Source organism: Xiphophorus hellerii, chromosome 12 (assembly GCF_003331165.1).
Source record: "Xiphophorus hellerii strain 12219 chromosome 12, Xiphophorus_hellerii-4.1, whole genome shotgun sequence".
NCBI classification, from domain to species: Eukaryota; Metazoa; Chordata; class Actinopteri; order Cyprinodontiformes; family Poeciliidae; genus Xiphophorus; species Xiphophorus hellerii.
Window position 1 is genome coordinate 9,587,108 of NC_045683.1, and position 18,788 is coordinate 9,605,895.

General features: G+C 36.7%; 1 protein-coding gene across 1 annotated transcript in view; it reads left to right on the forward strand.

The window, feature by feature from the left end:
• Positions 1–18,788, forward strand: part of srrm4 (serine/arginine repetitive matrix 4) — a 60,812-nt gene that overhangs the window by 14,135 nt on the left and 27,889 nt on the right. The gene's annotated exons all lie outside the window — the stretch shown is intronic.

Genomic DNA, 18,788 nt, shown 5'->3' on the forward strand with positions numbered 1-18,788 from the left:
CAAAATACTTCAGCATTTTGATTTTGTTGAGTACATAATGACACATAGCATTATGTCGGTAGTTTTCCATCCGGTTCTTTCATGTTTTCGATGCATCTCCGCTCCGGCACACCTGATTCTAATGATTGCATTACTTTCTCAGCATGCCATCCAGTGCTGCAGGCTCCTATTTGTTTGTGTGAGACAGCAGGGAAAAATCTAACGCATGCAAAATTGTGGGTCATGTGGACTGAGAAACACAGCTTTGGATGATTTGTTCTTGCTCATTGTAAATTGTACTGCATAACTCCAACACCTTATAAGTGTCATGTAATTTGACAATATGTCATAACAAGTAAAACTTCAAACTTGATTTAAGTTGTATTTTATTTTTAGACGACTGCATTGAACACGTCAGGAGATTTGAAAACTGTAGAGCTCATAAGTGGATGAATGATTTTATAGATCCAGTTTAACAAATGTATTGCTTATTATTGTGCCAGTTTGCTCTGATTTTTTATTAATACCGCTATGACATTATTTATATTCAGCCAAAGGTGCACTAAACATTAATTAGAAAATATTAACACTTACACTCATTGTTGCTTCAGTGTTAAGATTATATCACCTCTTTCTTTACCCGGAGATCTTTAGAGACAGAAAGATGATGATGGAGGCTGACTGAGAGTTTTTTTTTTTTAGTTTTCAACTTAATGGGTTTTTTTTCCACTTTGAGACCTTTTGAAGTGAGTCTCATTTTGCTGAAGAAGACTGCCTTGTATTCATGGAGTGTAATAAGCCATAGGAAGCCAAAATAAATCCCATTCCAGATCTGATAGATTTTCTCTGTCATGCAAAGTTCAAACTTAAATCCATACGACGATTCTGACGAGTTCTGAGAAGTTTATAGCAACAGACTATTGTTTGTCAAAGGATGTTTTTTTTATTATTATTAATAATAGTATTATTGTTTTTGTTGTTTTGTTTGAAATCTCACAATTTAAATAAGCATTTTCAAAGAACCATGCGATAAAATCATGAATAAAAAATCTCCACTTTTTACAGATTTATTTCCTCTTGTAGCATGAATTAGCCTTTGGCCAGTCCTTGACTGTTAAGCATAAAAAAGTAAAAAAAATATGCCATCCTGAGAAGGACTGCCTCATAAAAATACAATGGACGCAGAGTTTCTCCTCTAATTAAAATTATCTCACAGGGATCGGGGTGATCTGAGGATATTCTAATTAAAAGAAACGTAATTGATGTCTCTGGTATATGAGCTAATTTCAGTGGCTTCCCATCACGATTGATAGAAGAGGGGGGACATTGAGTTTTGCATTGATAAAAGTATCGGTTATCTCTCTGCTCCTGATTCATTTTGAAAACATGAAAGCCTCTCAGATAGCCACATAATTAAACAGCTATTTTGGGGCATTCAATTTAAACTTGCGTTTGGTTGTGCCCTTGTAGAGGCCCTAAAATTGCTTTGTCTCAGCGCTGTCTTTGACTGTGACGACCGTTTAAGGAAATCTAGTCACAGTGGAACAGCAGATCTCACTGAAATGAGCGACTCAGAATTAATGATTTGCCTTTGATCCGGCCTGGCCAATGGAGGAGTACCTTTTGTCCTGGAATAAATGACTTCCTCATACTGCGTAAGATTTATGAATTATTAAGACTATGCAAAAAGTTTGACTGACTGATATGACTTCTTTAACACTTTCCAAAGAATTCAAAGGCTTAAAATACATAAAAATTCTGAACACTGGATAAAAAAAAAAAGGTTTTATAAAGAACATCCGCCTAGTTTGGTTGTCTTCTACGATAACCCTTATCTGTACTTGGATTCATTTTCAGAGTTTGTACTCCAAAACAGCTCACACTTATCATAATTTACTTAAATTTATCGTGCATATAAATGTTACATAAATCTTTGTATTTAACTGCAATTCAATTGTTCTTTTTAATTTGGAGGAACAATTTAGCAAGTTCAATAAATTATAAAAATGAGAATTTGCTGCACAAGCTAATTCTTGTGCAGCTAATGAGTTTAAGTATTTTCTTAAACTCATAAAGGTTGGATAAGGTAAACATACAAGATAATATATATACATAAATAAACTTAATGCTTGTTTGTTTAGTCATTTTGGAGTTTCATTAATTTATTCTAGTTCGATCATTCTGTGTTCCTTAGTCTCTTTCTTTGATTAGATCAGTCTTGTTTCTGTTTTACTTCAGTTCAATTATTCTTAGTGTTGCTAGTTAGTCTTAGTTATTCTAGTTTAATTATGTTTCTCAATTCTAGTTATTCTTTAGTGTTAGACTTATTTCCTGTTCCCCGGTGTACTCTCCCTTGCCCCCTGAAGTTTCTCTCTCCCTCTCCTCTGTCTGACTCCTGCTCTCCCCTCACACCTGCAAACCATCAAACACTGTAGAAACGGTCTACATCTTCGTTTAGCGTTCAACCTCCCCAGTATTTAAGCACCTTATCCTCAGTCACTCCTTGCCAGTTCCTCTCGTCTACTCTTGTTATTCTTCCTCTCTGTTCCCTGCAGTCCTTCCGGATTTATGTTTGTGTTCCTTTTTGGCTTCTTTGGTTTTTCCTGTAAGTTTTTTCTTTTTTTCTTTTTTTTTTGTTTAGTTAAAATCACAAAAACTCCATTTGATGTTTCCGCCTGCTGCATTTGGGTCCTCTCTACAAACATTCATCATGACACTTACACCAACAACAAGACATTTACCTAAATGCTAGTGGGGCTACATGAAATGTTTGGATATGTATAAATATGTGCAAGGTTGAAACTAAAAATGTATTCAAATTCAACATGTGCACCAAGTTCCTGTGCAGTTGTATAGTGGCTCACCATTTTCCGCAGGAAAGATAAGGTTCAATTGCATCAATAAAAGTGCAAAAATAGCTAACATTTAAACCAAGGATGAATGTCTAACTTTCTGACTGGCACTGTGTATTATGAAGCCTCACTGTTTTATTTAAATACTGTAGGTAAGAGAGGTTGCTTTAACTTTTAGATATTTCAAAGAAAAACACCCAGTCGGATAGACTTTCTTAGAGAAAACCGTTAAGAGCTTCAGGTGATTGACATATTTACTCCTTCAGCAAAGTCCTCCACCACATGCCTCTCTCGCTGTGACTGCCCTCAGTGACTCCTCATCCTGTCAAGAATGGGCTGAGAGAGGCTAGAGATTAGGGGCTTATACTGTATTGGAAAAGACGAATAATCTCGCAGACACCATATCTTTTTTCATAAACTCTAAGGCAAAAAGACCATCCACCTGCCTGACAGACTGACTTACTCATTGATAAAACACCACCAAGGTTAAGGTACATCAGATTGAAAGAGCTGACTTTAAATAACAGTTTAGGAGCATACCACTTTTCAACACCTCGGGTCATTATTGTGGATAACTGCAATAACTGGGAGCTCTAATCCTGGCCTGAAGCACTCTCTCTTCCAATGCCACATGACTGATTGTACTTATAGATGTGAGATGGTTTTGAAATGCTCTTTCTTATTTCTTTAAAAATTCCTCACAGAGTATCCAGTAAAACTCACTGAAATCACAATCAGAGGTATGCTGTTACAGTCTTTGTTTAATAGCAGGTAGAGCTGGGTGACATGGACAAAATAAGTAAAGGGGTTCTAAACTGGGTCCATTTTGAGCTCGTATGTAACCAGCTTGTATTTCCGCACAGGTTTGACTGTCTTAGGTTACAAGTGGGGATACAATCTGTTTGTATCCCTGTAATTATGAGGATTAAATAAGCTTTCTCTTTGATATTTTGTGTTTGCTTCAAAAAAGCGAAAACTAAACCAAAATTGAGGAGTGGTGTGAATCATTTTTAAAGGCCTTGTAAATTGTTGGACAAAAATGCTGCTTTGATCAGTAAAACATTACTCTGAGGTTTCACTCAATCTTTCTGTCGCTGGGATTTCAATGTCTGAAATTTCCCTCTTTGAATCCCTGACAGAAATGGGTGTGATATGAAGGGACATAAGACAGGCAAACATTAGTAAATGTAGTTAGAAACAGGTCCAGTGTGTTTGTAGGAAAACCTGGAATTTTGTACAACTTTACACAAAAACAGACAAACATAACAGCATAGGACACAAACAAAATAACTTATTTTAACAGCCAGATTACAAAAGACTGATAATTCCTGTGAGGCTCAGTCCAGCAAATACTCCTTGTGATGTATTGACTAGACTGATGGTCCTACAAGCACATTTTCAAGTTACCTGTTGAGAACCAGTTAAAGAGGAAAAGTCTTATCAGAAGAGGGCAGGCCACCTTACATCAAATAGAAAGCCTTTCTGTCTTTCATGTTTTACTCCTTAAAAAATGAGTTAGAATGCACTCACCTTCTTCCAAACTTTGTCTTCTGCAGTTCCCAGGAGAGGACAAGGTGGACTTCCTACCTCTTAGTCACTTACACCTTTACAACAAACCCTTTTTAAGTTATTTCTTCCTCAGAAAATGCACTTATAAGATTTATTTGATGGAAAAGAAATAAGGGTTTACTTCTATACCCAGAGCATGGCTGCCCGGTTCACTCTTGGAAGGGCTTTTGTTTGCCAGGAAGGTGTCAGAAATGTGCCGTTAGGATGCTGGCAACTTTTGAAACAGATGACAGGCTTTGCATGCGTTGCCATATACATGCCGCGAGAGATTATATTCGAACACTCCTTATTTCCCAGTTGCCCTGGAAACGAAGTGTCACATGCAATTCATAATATATGGCTTGTTTACCTGTGGTGTATGGCACTGATTCCTTTAATATAGTGCTTAAAATAGTTTAAAATTTAGCATGCTCAGTAAGCCCCCTTATTACGTATGCTGAAACGCTTGGGATTTGTCTGCACACAGAACCAGAAGCAGAGCAAGAACTTACTGTGAACTGCACAAACAGCTGGGAAATAATACCTGACTTAGATGTCTTATTAAAAAGACTTCCTGTTTTTTTGACGTACTTCTAGTGTATTGTATATTCTGATATATGTATTTTTAAAACTAAAAAGGCAAGAAGTTTTGAATAAATCATAAGTCTTAGACACAGGTGACACATTGATGTACATGAACTTATGTTTCAGCAGCAAAATGTCAGCTGTGCAGCAGGTTAACTCAGTGTAATAGATGGTTGTGCTTGTAATAAAAAATGTGCAACACACTTGAATGGCTGCCACAAGAGATACAAAGATTTCTTACTAACATTGTAGCATGACGTAAAGCTAAAAAAGCTGAGTTTTAAAATTTTCCCTCTTTTAGCTATTCCTGTCAATTAAGTGCAGCCTCTATTAGAATATAGATGCTATTAAATTTGTACTTTAGCCTGAAGTGCAATTTTTGTTTCACTATTTAGCTGACCAGTGCCCCCTTTGGTTATTGTTCCATTTGGCCATTTGTATTGTAATTCCTTAAAACTAGTTTTTTGATCTTGGCCACCATGATGACACTCAGGTCTTTACGATTAAATACTTTTGTACATTACTTTTGCCAGGTGAAAATAATATTTGGGTCTAAATGCAACCCTGTTTAAAACATTTTAATACAGTTCCTACTGTTTTCTTGGAACCATTTCCATACTTGTGGATCAGAATTTATGGATTTTGTAAATCACATTGTCTTGTCTTTCCTATTTTAAAGAGTGGTTAAGAGAAAGGGTTACATTTAATACATTTCTGAAATAATTTTGATCAGGGGCAATAATTGTGGCAATGCTGATTTTAAACTAAAACTGTTATTACTGCGAAAACAGGGACATATTTTCAGGCTTTACTTTATCAGAGGCAGCAATAGTTGTGGAGGACATTGCTCTTTATATCTATCTGCTCAATACTCTATGAATTTACCTTGTATCACACACCACTGACAGAAGAAACACACTTGAATCAAATTAACAGTTTTTTTGTGTGCCATCTGTTAAATGCAATACCCAGAAAATGACATTGCTACATAAAACACAATTTTGACCTTTTGGGGATTATCTTACTTTAATTAAAAATGAAATTGTTCTGCTTTCAGAACAAAATAATATGAAGACAAAGCCTCCCTGCTGTTTAAATATTTGTTTCACCTTAACTCTACCAGTCTGACATGTGTAAAGTTAGTTATTACTAATGGGTTCAACACCCATTTGCAATGGGTAAATATGTATTAGCATATTTACAGCTAATGCAAAACTCAATTGTAGACACACACAGTAGCAGAAATTGTTATGAGCATAGGTTTCATAAAAGCAGTGACAATAAGGACAAATGGTTACTGTAGCTGAATTAAAACAATGTCAGATATACATGAGGGAGTCTGTTTGTCAGTTTTTATTTACCCTCATTGTTCCTTCCAGAGGAACAGAGGTTGTAAAGTTAAATTGATCCCCCCAGGACCCTGACAGCTTTTGCCTTCCCACACATTACAGATAATGGAATAATTCACTTGCCCTTGAGCCCCCTTGCCGCGCATCCATACAGAACTTCTCATTGGGCTGCCAGCAAATTGAATGATCCTACTTTCCATAAAAAGGTAATGGACTCCTTCAGATGGCCCTCTAAATAACTGGGACGAAAGGGGAGGTGATATGAACCAATTTATTATCTGACTTTGAAGAAGGTGCTCATGGAGGGTAAGGTTACTCACTCATTGATCACCGGTTTCCCTCCATAGGGAAATGATTATTTTGCACCAACAAGGACTCAGGTCACCTCCAGTCATGCAGGGTTTTTTTTTTTACATTCAGACCTCTTCAGTTTAAATTTTTCAGAGTAGGCATAATTAAAATTAAAGCACTTACTTTTCTTTCCCTCAAAAATCTGTGAAGAAATTAAAAGGTTCAAAAAGCACACGGGTAAAATCTTTTACCTGAATGACTTCACACCTTTTCCATTTTACCCTGGAGAGAACAAGTTCCTATTCGGTCAATTGTGATGAACGGTGGGGCTTTTTTATGTCATGACAACCTGCACTAAACATATTCTGCAGGGTCCTACACTGTTAAAATAATGATGCTGGGCTGCAACACAAATCTCCCTGTTAATTGAGAGGGGAGACAGATGATAAAGTGTCCATCTGGCGCACATTTCTATTTACTGCCAGCTTGAAGCTGAGAAAAATAAGAATGTTTTACAAAGAGGGATAAATGCAAATAAAATGATATGACAATAAAACATAAATTTAAAGATATATTCATGGGCTAATTTAGGTAAGAAGTCGATTACTTTCATAACTACCAGATTTACAAATAATGAATTCAACACTTGTCATTTTAGTCTACCTTATATCAATGCACAACACATTTAATCTTATGATGCTTTACAAGACAGGTAAGCAAGTCAGAGATCGAGACCCTCCACCTCCTCGCAGAGCAGAAGAAATGCACCTGGTCAAAAACAACCAATCAGAGCCAGGCAGAGGGTCTGAGTGCTGTCAATCAGGCTGGTGTATGCAAAACTAAATATGGAGAAGCACTTTTGTGTTTCAGGGAAACTGTTCATCTGCCATCATGCTAACTCGTCTGAGCATTCATGGCAAACTTTAGTGTGGTGAACCAGCTGTATCATAGCAGAGAGAAAGCAAGGGGGTGTGAGCAGCACATACCAAAGGGTGGCTAATGATGCTATAACCCTCCTGCTGTCCAGAGAAAAGAGTCAGAGGAGCTCCATTTTCACACATTATCTGTCGCATAGTATAGTAATAAACATCTTTTTAAAGTTAGATCCTGCAACTTTAGCTAAAAACTTGTGCATGATGTGTCTTAAAAGTGTCTTAAGCTGATTTTTAAAGGAATCAACAAATTCAGCCTCACAGAGAGACAGAGTCAGGGCGTTCCACAGCAGGTGATGATGTATAACTGCATATCTGACCCAGGTAATAAACATATGCTTCATATGTTCCTTTAAGCATAATAACATCTATTGATCATATTACAGACAGACAGCCGAGACACAGTCGGTCAACAGGTTTGAAAAATATAAACAAACAAATGCAATTCCTATCCAGAAAAAAACAATTCAATCAATAAAAGCAACCCAGTGATATAGACAGATTTAAATCCAATTACATAAATTTTAATCCAAAAATGCAGGATATATCTTTTTCAAAAATCGATATTTTTACTGTTTTTAGCCAGATGGAGTGAAGCAAGTAAAGATTTGCCTAGATATAGTTAAATGTTGGATGGTACATTGCTGGTTTATTTTGTACAAGCTAAAGACCTATCTTAAGATCACATGAAGCATCAAGGCAGCCAGCAGCTCCCACACTGATTAGCATCAAGGGGGAGAAGTGGGCTGAGGCATAGAAAGTCAGCGGGGGTCTTGATTGCTCTCTCCTGCTGCCGCATTCTTCTTTTTTTAAGATGATTATGTTAGACGTGAATGCTTGGTTGTGATGTTGAAAATTGATGTATCAATGTACCAACTCCTCCAGAGATGTTTTTCATGAACAAATCCATACATCCACAATTGTGTGGAGTGGGTGGAATGAAAATACATGTTCCAAATTTTACTGTCGACATTCTTTCTGCGCGTAAATCATACACACAGTGTGGAGATGTGATGTGTTGACTAATGTATGTTAGTACTACATATTTTCTTGGAGAGAATCCATTGAGACAGAGAGAAACATTTGCAAGCAAAACCTCAGAACAGGAGAAATAAAAATCAGTGTGAGGCCATGTCATCATTTGGAGAGGATGTGGGAGGAGGTCCTGACTCTGCAGGCAGCAAGCAACGCTCTGGAACACAACACGGAAACTCAGCTTCTCGGATTGAATTCAAATAGACGGAGATAAGAAGGAGAAAGCAACCCAAAAACAAAGTCGAACAACCCCGGAGGCCTGATTCAAGCAAATGAAGACAGGGGGGGGATTCAGCTGGTTGGCTAGCAGTACACGGAGTCACATTTTTAGTATCAAAATGGAGGTCGATGTGCTGGATCTCTGCTGAATACTGAGCTTCCATCTGTCAGTGAAGCACACCTGATAGGTGGCAAGCAGAGAACAGAGAGGAGAACAGAAAGAGCAATCATGGGGATCTGTCACCTGTTCATGTCTTTTGTGCCAGAACAAGCACAGAAATGCAGAAAACACAGTGTGAACTTTACAGATGATTACAAAAAACGATTACCTAGAAATTGCTCTGTTATGTTGTGCAAATCCACCAGACTAAATAAAGTGTCTGAGGGCCAATTCTAACTTGTCCCATAAAATCAATTCTTTCAATTTGTCTTATTTTGCTGAGAGATATTTAAATAAATTAAATAAGCTAATGTGTATTAATGCTTATAAAAAATAGTTGAGAGAATATATTGTGAAGTTTACAAGTTGCACTGTAAAGATTTCTTAGAAAAAGACAAACAGTGCTCTACATTTGATTTGCCTTTTTTTCTATTTTGTTACATTTCCTTTTTTAGTGCGTTTCTTAATTTGGGCCATGATTTCGTGGACCTTTAAGTTTACAATAAGATACAATTTATGAGCTTTACCTTTCAGAACTTGTCAGGAAACTAAATAGTGACTGCCATCAAAGTTTTTGGAAAGTATCAGCTTGATTCCAAAAGGAACTTGGCAAGTTCTGAAAGTAACCTTTAAGTTCAGGAAAGCACCTGGTTTCAGAAATTTATGAGAAAAACCTCATAAATTTCCATCAACATTTCAAAGAAAGGAATATATTAGTTCCTAGAAGGTTCCAGAAAGTAGACAATGAGTTTGAGACAAATACACAAAACGTTTGTAAACGTACACAGTAAGTTAGTGAAATTTTAATTTTCACTTTTAATGAATTCAAGACAAAGGAAGCTTTACGTATTGCTGCTGATCCCCAGATCTGTAAAGCTTCACAAAGCTAAACCTAAATAATCCATTTGAGTTCACTTGACTCTTTCTACTATGTTCCAGATGGAACTTGAGAAATGTAAAGATAAGACACGCGTTGTGAATAATTTATGTGAAAAACCAAACGATTCGCAGTTTCAAAAGCAAAGGGATGATTTGGAAGAGTTTCATCTTCCTCTCACAGTTTTTGTTAATTACCTGAACTCGTGAAAGTTTCCTCTCTTCCACTCCAGCAGCGACGTGCAGATTGTCCCATTCAGCAATGCTACCTGTCAGGGCCGGCAGCAGACCCAACGTGTTTATTGACACAAATTAAGGTGGAGCCCTGGCAGCTCATTAAGCCAGAGGAGGGAGACTGAAATGGCGAAGCAATGGGTCCCAATCTGTTTGCCCGTTGAGGTCCTTGCATTCAGACAGGTGTGCAGAGAAACCATTTAGTTAACGCCAGAAATTATTCCCTCAGAGCAACTACATGGAAATGTGATGGGGGATAATTGGAGGCTGGAGTTAGAAACGGCAGCTCAGGAGGTCCTTAATACACAGAGATGTGGCTGCTGGTCTGTCAAAGCAGATTTTAAATTAGCTTCAGTGTCATGGAAAAAGTTATTTACAGTTTATTTTGCAGTTGCTGGAAATATTGCTTGTTTAATTGGCTGATTAAGTCACATCCAGATGGCAGTTTTATATCCTGCCTGTACTCCCAATTAATTGGGAGAGGTGTGCTGCAAAAGTTGATACTATTTGTTTAGTTTCTAGAAAAGAAAAAAAAACTTCTGTCCTAATTTCACATTTTCAATTAAGCAGCAGAAACGTCTAATTCTGAACCCATCTGTCAGCTGCCTGTTTGACAAATGACACAGGAATTTATTCAGATTTGTTTTTCCACAGCAACAACATGGTGACCAATCCAGCTTTAGACTTCATCATTTAGGTGTCCAGGAACTTTCTACCAGCCACGGAGTTGAGACCAAAACATCCTCCCAATATAGTTTTCATGCTAATTAATCACAAGGTGCATTGTGATTTTATTTCTAGATGCATTATACTTAATATTACTATCTGCAGTAGTCTTCATCAGTGATCTCCTTCACATGGAAAGAAGATTTAAATGTGCGGCTCATGAGCTGTTAATTATACCCAACTATCTCACTCCTACACACACTCACACCTAACTTCACACTCAGCTCAGAAACAGGGAAATTGATGTACATGTAAGATTTATGATACAAAAAATCAGCAGTAAAAGCTCTTGGCGACATGTGGGGAAATATAGATCATGTTAGTTGTTCTTAGTTTATAAAGTTCAACCAAAAATCATTAAAATGACACTACTTAAAGTGAAAGCATTGAAATGAAGGCAACAAAGTGTTGGCAGAGATACTAATTAAGCATTTGGCAGGAATTTTGTTTCTATTTGTACATGTTTTTGTTTATCGGATGATGTTAAAATTCTTGTCATATGCCCAGCTGCTGCTGACTCCTCTGTTTGGTGTGAAAGATAAGCAACAACCTACAGGAAATGCTGTCATCTTGTTTGGAAAAGCAAGCAGCACCTTCTAATTATCTCCCGCCACAGCTATATTTATGTATTTCACACATTAAAATCAAACAAGACGCTTTACCCTTATAATGCATTCTTCCCAGCAGCAATATATCATATGAAGATGTTTTTATATTTGCTAACATACATCATTATTCCTTCCTGCTTGCTCTCCCGCTGCTATGTGCCTGTAGTGGCTCCTGTAATGAGCCACAGCGCAAACAGCACTTGTAAATCTGAGCACTCACACTGTGGATGTGATTTAATTTTTAGCTCTACAGAGACAAGGCAAACACCGACAGCTGCCAGTGAAATCCAGCAGGTTTGCCCAAGTCAAGTGAAGCTCTTTGGCTGTAATTCACTGCCTAAAAGCATAGGATTTATTTTCTTAAGGGGGTTCATCTCCTACTTGACGTGTGCAATTCTCCTATATATAACTAGCACTGTGGGAGTAGTGCGCTCTTATTTAAATCAATTAACCTGCTCACTAACCACAACAATTAGAAAATCCCAGTCAGTCTGGTGTGATTTAATACTTAATTTCAAGTACTGACTTAAAAAACAAATTCAACAAATTCATTTGTTGTCTTTGAAAGTGATTGCTGCCAAGCAGAGACTGCTTTAATTTGATTGATGTGTGGTTCACCAAGCCGTGGATTTGGTTGTAATTACTCTTTGTGCTCACCGTGATAAGGAAATTAATCAAGCCATTATGTTGCTCCCAGTTTATCATCAGGACACAATAATTGAATAAACCAATCTCACTTGTCTTCAAAGTCACTCCTGATTGTGGCGTACTGCAACTAGTGGAAGGTAAAAAGATGAAGATCCCAAGCATATTTCACAAAGAGATGATTCAACCATCTCTATGTGACACGGGGTTGTTATTAATTTAAAATTTTTAGAACATTTAATAGGTTTTCCTCATAAATCTCTACAGTAAGAACATAAAACAAAACTAGATTGTCTTACTTTATCTCCAAAGACTCATACAGCCCAAATCCTAAGACAGTGTAAAGACAAATGCGATGCTTCTCATACTCTGAGGGTTGCTGCTATTTCCTCTTGTCCTAAAATATATCAGTGAAACTACAGACCACCTTTGACCACAAGATATCAGAGCAGAGGAAGGGGTGTTGAGTTTGAAAAGGTCAGATGTATATGCTGCAGCTTGACAGCACAGCATTAAAATGCACTGTAAAATGCTCCAGTAGCCAAAGTAACAAAGAGGCAATAAAGTGTTGTTTCTTCTGGGGATTTGTTAAAAGTCTCTAACCAGCATTCTGTACTGACTAGAAAGGATCAGGCTTGTTCTTTTTTATTTTAAAGCTGAATAAGAAAATTCTGGATCATTTTTAAAAAAGATTCAGCTTTTTTCAATCTCGTGTTATAAATATTACCATGTCCCCATTTCTTTTAAGACTGTTTGTTAAGCCCCAGCAGAGAAGAAGTAACCTTAATTCCCAAACCACGCCTAACCCTCCATGTTTAACCAACTTAGCGCCCAAACTGCAAAGTTTTAGAGAAGCTTGTTCCAAATCAATTAATCTATTCCAGGAAAAATATCAGTCTGGTTGTATTATAATTGAGGACAAAGAAGAAAAGGTCCCAGTACTACATCCTGAGGTGCCCCACACAATAAGCCCTTTGCAGTCGTCATGATCTGTTTTCAAAAGCAACTTTTCTGCTGGAACGAGAAAAGTGAAAGCACTTTACCCGTTGCTTCCTGGAGCTGGATCATCAAAGTACTATTTGATATTTTATCAAAATCAGATGTGAGAAACTACCAGAACCACTACTGTGAGTTTCCCAATGTCACCTGGGATCATATTATACATCATATATAGAGAAAAGTAGAAACTTTTCAGTAAATTACTTCATCTTTACTGAAGTAAAGCAGACTGAAACTTTGAGATAGCAGACTGAAACTTGTCAAAGATTTCTTGTGAGCTCCACTCAGAAATACCTGAGCTGGGATTTGAACTTTTTACCAAGAGGCAACAGCCTTAACAGCCACTCTGTAGCCTTCAAAATGGATACCAGTTTCTAAATGTCAAGCATTGATACTAAAGCATGTTTTGACACCTACTGACATTTTTCACAAGATCTGAAGATAATCTTAATAATCTTGTGGTTGACTCTTTTAGTCAGATGCTTAATTGATTGCCTCTGCTTAATTGCAGCACTCTGTTTTTCCTTGAGCTGAACGACTGTAATAAAATCTCTTAACTTGTAATCAATTGCATTTGACCTAAAAGCATCCACTTTAATGTCACACTGAATTATTTCAACAGATTTTGAGACCCAGCAAAGTGAGAGATGTGTCTCATTTTCCTTGTGTTGCTTTAATTACACGCGTCCTTTTAGCAGTGATGAAGTTGTTCTTTACTTTAATCTGGAACTTGGACAAACATTGTGACTGTAATTTAAAGCTATTTGACTTGGGACCACCCAGTTGGGGGTTTTAATTGTGGTTGTAGATCATCTCTTTCCCTAGTAATTATCTCAACTATCATCACTCCTATAATAACGATGATCAATTGTTCCACATCTCCCTGACAGGGATAATGAAAAGTTTATTAGCCTCCCTCAACCTCACACAAGTGGCTGGGGAATACTTAGCTTACCACTGGAAGTGAAGAAAAAGAAATATGTGCATCAGTTCTTCACTTTTAGTGTCTTAACATGAATCCTTCCTAAATCTCCACAGCTCGTTCTTCATTGTCTGACGTTGGAGGTGCGACAAGTCTATAAATACGTAGCTATGTTTATTCAGATAACTTGGCAACCTTTTTTGAATAATTAGCTTGCTAGACTGAGGAACACTCTACTGCGTATAGCAATGTTTAAGTAAAAAGAGTCAGCATTTGTTTTGTGTTTTTTGGATGAACTAGTCATCAAGTTTAAATTGGTTTATAATCTGCATATTATTTGGAAATTTTACTAAAAGAAAATAGATCACAGGATTCAGTTCAGATGATAAATTTTCCACCGTGTGAGATCTGATTCATCCAGAGCCAGATGTTCTTTTTGTGCTGTCGCTTCACCGTTGGTTGTATTGATCCTTTCTGGTGCGTTTCCTGACTTGTTTGCCACAGTTTGTTATTCACTTGCTCTCATGGGCCTGAGGAGTCTTGACTACCTCAATCAGGGCAATGGAGCACCTGTGTGGATGCCATGGCAACCAGGATAACGGAGACACAAACTTGAATGGATTTCCGAATGCTGGATCCTGCAGTGAATCCAAGCTTCAGATACTCTTAATTAGCTTTTTGTTAGCATTTATTTTCATTAATCTTAGAAACATCACAAAAAACATAAAAAAACTAATAATTTTACCTGTATGACAATCACTAAAGAATGAATTAATCTTGCTAATCAATTGTATATCATACATAAGTCTTTTTATATCCTTTTATATCTTTATACTTTTCTCATGTTTGTTTCTATGAAAAAAAAATTGGCTAAAGTAGTTTTCTATGTATTTGCAAAACAAATTAGATTCTACTGCATCAAAATTTTCTGAGATTTGAAAATTCCAAACTTTTCTAAATTCAACCTCGCACAGATTACAATGAAATTAATTTAAATTTATTAAATAAGGAACAACAATCAACATGATACCAGATTTAGACACCAGGGTTAATTTTTATCTGTAGTATCCTGGCAGGTCACAAAGGTAAAACAAAAAAAAGAAAGACAGTTGACATGCTGACAAACATACATCATTTCCAGCAAATAAAAAAAAATGCTTAGTAATTTTACTAGTTGCAATTATAAAAAACAATATCACAACCATATAAAAAAACATTTAGTAACTCAAATATCTTAATTTAAAACATGAATGCAGTTTTGATTATTTAGAAGCCTTTGTTTAAATGATTTGCTAAAACAGTTCAATGGTGTGATTTTTCTTAATATTAAGGAATCTGTATATTTCATTAAAAGCAGCAGCTGTTTTAAAAGCATCAATATTAGTACATTTCTGAAAGCGGAGTGTGAATATTTCCAAAAGGAACAGGACAAACAACCATTTGAAGCAATCAGATATCCTACAAAATGAAAAAGGTTCTTATTTTTTATTAACATGGAATAATAAAAGGGGTAAAACATTTAGAGAACATATTTAATGGAAATATTTTATACCTATTAATGCTTCAGTAGATTCATATGGGACTGATAATAAAATCTTCAACCTTCGACAACTGAAATGTATTGTATTAAATAAATAAGAAAACAAGTAACTTTAGGTTTAACTGAAAGTTGATTCATGCAGCACAGGAACATCACACGTTTTAGTGTGAATTGAAAGTGTATGAATATATTCGGCAAAAGTGATGACATGTAAGCACGTTTTGCTAGGTTAGGTGTTAGCGCACACTGAGGTGAAAAATCCCACTCTCTCTGTCCTGTGTGCCGCGTGATTTTGAGCCATCTGTTTTTTGTCAGCGTCAGCGGTGAGGGAAGAAGCAGAGAGGAGCATCACACTGGGACGAGGTGGACTCTGCCCTTGTGACAAAGACTGGAGCAAGAGGAAGTGACAGGATGATCACTTCTCTTTTTTCAAAGAATTCCTCATCACAGAAGGAGGTGTGCTCGTAAAGCGTGACTCATCTTCTGAGAGAAAGGGGTCAAAAAGTCAGAAAGTGGAACGTTTTCCCATGTCTGCACTTTTCCATGCACACATTTCTGTCGAGCTGCATTTCGGCTGCGGATTGGGGCTGACTTGATCCCACAGTCTCACTTTTACCTGTTTCAAGCTGTTTCATGGTAAACAAACCCTGCCCGGATTTTCCAGGATTAGTGTCCACATAATTCTTCCTCATCAAGCGAGCTGTCATTTAATCCGCTCCCTACTTGCATTCGTTTAAAGCCTTTTTGTCAGCTACGTGCTTCGCATTGACCCCTCCGATACCTCTAGCTGCTTGAGAGACTGGAGGAAGTGGATGTATACAATATGGTGTGCGAATGAGGGAGAGGTGAAAGAAAGGGATTTGCTGAACAGATACAAAAAGAGTTTATGACTTGAAAGGTTCATGGTATAAACATCGAAGGCCAGATTGAAGGGGCAAACATTTGTTGTTGTTGAAATTGATTTCATTTGAAGTCATCAACTGCTACTCCTAAACTAGTCGCAAATAACAAAAAAGCAGAAAGAAGTCTAATAAAAGGAGAAACCTTTGGGTCACTTTCCATTCTGTCTTTATTCAGCTACACAAAGCAAACCTTTCTCAGCAAATGTTTTGCCTTTTCTTCTTCTGTGTCAAGATAATTGTGTGTATATTGTCCAGATGCTCACAGGAAGCAAGCAGCTTTTATTTCTACTGGCTGTAACATAATTAAACATCTTCATGCAGAACAAACAAAGACGTCCACATTCAATTAAACCTCCCCCTTGTAATGGTAACAGCACTTTTAACAGTAAATCGGAAAAGATTTAAAATAGTGTTTTATTGTTCTTTCATAGCTGCTATTATGATGAACTGGAAAAAAAAAAGTATTTTAAAGGAAGTGAAACAAATCGGTGTGGCGCTGGTCCACGCACTGATATTCACTAAAGTCAAATAAAACAGTTTTCAAGATGATTAATTCCACAGTCCCATTTTTCCCAGTATTGTGGAAAAATTAACAGGAATATTCAATATTATAGAATATTATCGTTACAGTTTTATGCAAACTAAATTAATCAAATTTAAATGCTAACAGAGTATGTGAGGAGAAAAGATTGTAGACAATATTTCTCTGAAAAGTATTTATTAATGAGTGGTGCAGTAAGTTATACCAGTGTGGAGAGGCTGGAATAAAGCATGTCTTTTTCACTTTTTTGAGTTGATTAATTTTTTAATTCTTGCTAGGTAATTAATGTCAATTACAACTAATTTGGCTTAAAACTCTGAGGAGTTACAACATCTTTTAATTTTCCTTTGGGACTAATAAGTATATTTGAATTTAATCTTTCTGGAGAAATTTGATCATCTAAATTCCTTGGGATTTCCTAGAAGCAGCTAACTAGCTTGCTAACTTTGTAGCTAGCTAGCCAGCTGGCTAGCTGGCTGAAAGGCTGGATGGATGGATGGATGGATGTTTAATGGTTTGCAAATAGGATTTTCAAATCTTTAATACGACTTTTTTTTAGATCATGAGATAAAAAAAAAAACTTACCTGCAGATTTTATTATCTGAAAAATGCATTGCAATATTAGCCACCATTACCAAGCTCATTACAGAACTAGGGTGAAACATTTAAAACTGTTTGTTGGCTGAAATACAATATTCATTAGCAGATTTTCAAAATGAGGTTATTTTATTTCTTTGTTAATAGCTGTTTGTGCTACAATGTTTCCAGTCAATGCCTCCAAATAAATAGCACTCCATTCCACTCATTTAATCTTAAGTTCTTTTCTGTCAGCTTGTTGTACTACTAATTGTCACATCCATTTTCAGAAAAATACAGTGAAAAACGAGGAGGCGATTTAACTTAAATATATTGCATTAATTGGTCACAACTAGTCAAATTAAGTTTATTCAAGTTAATTTATTAAGCTGTCATGCTAAACAAACGTAAATAAATTAAGTTTGCAAAGTTTCTTCTAACCACTTAACATGTTTTGTTGAAGTTGGAGCTCCATTCTTTTTTCAGGGTACTTTAGAGCATATGTTCAATAAATTATTATTCAGATACTTATGTATACTTTCTTTAAATACTTATGTAATCTACTTAAACACATTTTTTTCATTTCAGACGTTTATTTGCCCCTACAAGGAGAAATTTGTCCAATCACCATTTTGTTTAAAGGTTGTCTTCCTCATCAGCCTCCTTGATCAGTCTAATCATCCTTCTGGTGGCTGTCTTATCTCCCCTAACACCTTCCCCACACTGGATCATGTCGAAGCCCGCAGTCTGCCATTTTACATTATTAGATCCCTGTCAGGGGGCACTTCCTCTGACTCTGAGAGGCCCCCGAAAATGAAGGCGAGGAAGATAGAAAGAGACGGCTCCTGCCTGCTCGGTGCAGCGGGATGTGGAGGAGACGGTGCTGATGGACTAATCTCTTGCTCTGATTATCTTCTCATTACAATCAGACTGAAGTCACTCGCCGAAGAGGAGAATTTGTAATTACCGTCAAATCTCTCGCGACTAAAACAGAGAATGTTTATCAGGGCTTTAACTGCGGGCCCACATCAAATGACTCAATTTATCAAATCATTTGTGGATGAACATTGCTTGTGGAAGGGTTGTTGCAGTAATACGTAGAAGCAGGAAATAATTTGTTTTACCTTACTTTGATTTTTGATACATTTAGTAAGAATTTGCAAACTCCATGCAAAAATCAACCATCTGGGATTCAAACCCAGAACCTTCCTGCTGTGAGGTAGCATTTCTAACAACTGTTGCATCATACATTCAGCTAACTAAACCACT